Source organism: Wasmannia auropunctata, unplaced genomic scaffold (assembly GCF_000956235.1).
Source record: "Wasmannia auropunctata unplaced genomic scaffold, wasmannia.A_1.0 LD336092.1, whole genome shotgun sequence".
Classification (NCBI taxonomy): domain Eukaryota; kingdom Metazoa; phylum Arthropoda; class Insecta; order Hymenoptera; family Formicidae; genus Wasmannia; species Wasmannia auropunctata.
This window is the reverse complement of record NW_012026798.1, coordinates 547278-549522: the sequence shown is the minus strand read 5'-3', so window position 1 is coordinate 549522 and position 2245 is coordinate 547278. Positions and strand designations below refer to the sequence as shown.

The following is a 2245-nucleotide window of genomic DNA, read 5'->3' as shown; positions in this document are numbered from 1 at the left end:
GTTAATTATTAGTATCCTATAATCCACAGCGCTAGATCTTTCGACTCGTAATAATAGAAATGATAAATGTAGTAAGTCTCTCTTGTTCACATACTATGAGCATTGTAAACGTAGTTAAAAATAAATTTAATCGTATCAATTAATTCTTAACCTCTCTATAATTCATTAAACGACTTCACCCTCTTTCACTTCCTCCTTCCCTGCAGAAAATCGCACAGGTCCGATCCTGAGTCAAAAGGATTAAGTTCCTTGACCAAAACAGGACCAATGATCGCGCTGGCTTGAGATCGAGTAATATCGTCCCTTTAGAACGTTGACTCGTCTGTCAAGCCCGGTTAAAGCGCCTTCGACTCGCACATATGCCACCGCGTCTATCTGCAAGACAGGCTATCTGCTTACGTTCTTCCGTATCCCCCTCCTTCTCGGATCCAGCCTTGTTTCTAAACGGGATTCTCTTTGATTTTTCCTTTCTCTAACGATAAATCATTTCCCGGGGATTGGACGTAACAAGAGATTAATACTATTTAAAGAAGTCAAATTAAAGAAAAATTCTGTCAGATTTATGCTAACGTGCAAAAAAGGAACTATAATAATACTAAGAGAAATTAATATGGAATCCGATATATTCAAGATAATATTCCCGTCAGTACCCCTAGGGGTAATACTCTAGTGACAACTGGAACCATGTCATATTCAGAAATACTGTCATCGATCAAATGAAAGAAAAGAGTAAGAACATTAAATCGTTGGATTGTTTCACGTCTACTTTGTTCCTTGTAATGACATACGATTAAAAATTTTAATGATACATATGACTACGTGCTGCTGCAATTTATTTGTGGTTTAGGAAACAGTAAGACAAACAAAATTATAAGCTTATAGTTTGTTAAAGACATTAAAAGAGACAAAGCTTAAAGAACTTTTGCAAATAAATGGTAGAATGGTAGAATCTTGTCTTATTCTTCGCTTGGTTTGAAAAAGATTTTAATTTCGCAACAATTTTACTTCAGTGTTTTGTTAAATCAGTAAAAAAAATTTTTTAATATTAACAGTCAGCACAAGAATTGTAAATGAATACAAGCAATTAAATGTTTAAAAAAAGAATCATTTCATGTTATTAAAAGAATTTTCGTCAATTAATGTTTATTTATTGTCAATTATTACAATAAATGTCTTATTATGTACATATAAAAATAAATATATTATACATTTGCAAGAAATACACGTGTAAATAAAATTACTTCTATGTATGTATACAGGGTGTCCCAAAACTCGCGAATTTCCTTTTAAGTGCGGATTCTTTAAAATATTCTAAGACAAAAATCCTAATACGAAAATGTCGAGGCAATAATAGTTTTAATTAAATAAAAATTAGTAACGATTAAAGTAGGCTAATCACAAAGCTGAAATTTCGCGCGCTCAGGCATGATGATATGACAAATGCTAGAGGTGCTACGAGGGCTCTCTTAACAACCGAGATTATCATTATTTTTCCTAAGAAATTTCTTTTTCTTTTATACGAAATCTATTTGTACACTAAATAATTAATTAATATCGAAAAATATTAAAGAAATACAATTATGATCGATATTACGTCAAAATGAATTTATAACCATATGTTCATTTACCTAGTATGGTGAACATTTTTATAATACCGATAGAAAAACCATTTTTAATATGAAAAAACTGAATATGTTAATACAATAAAACTGAAATTTGTCAAATTAACCTATTTAATCCAAATGCGTTTATATCAAATTAACGGTAATTATTATTAATTGAAAATATAAGAATTAATAGATTTTTAAATTTTGTATTCTTTTAAAGTTTAATTTAACTTGTATCGTCTTTAATATGTATTACACTAAATACACACATTACAAGACTATAATTACATTAATAGACTAATAATTTTTTTTATTAATTATTAGTTTTACACTTAAACATAAACAATAAATTTATATTTAAATGTTAAATATTAAATTAATAGTTAATTTTTACATTAACAAATATTAATTATAACAACATAACATTATTAATGGTTACTAACAAATATTGAATATTAAAAAAACTTAATAAAAGAATGTTCGAAATGACCACCATTAGCATTGGATGCATAATCTTGCGCGTCGAGAAAGACTCATTATTGCATTTCTAATCATGTCCGATGTTACTGTTGCAATGGCTTCGGTAATTCTATCGTCTAATTCTTCGCGATTTTAGATTTGCTCCCTATAAACATATT

The 2245-nt window shown here is 28.9% G+C and overlaps 1 protein-coding gene across 1 annotated transcript in view; it reads left to right on the top strand.

The window, feature by feature from the left end:
* The window catches only part of LOC105447781, an 11558-nt gene that overhangs the window by 4459 nt on the left and 4854 nt on the right, over positions 1-2245 (top strand). The gene's annotated exons all lie outside the window — the stretch shown is intronic.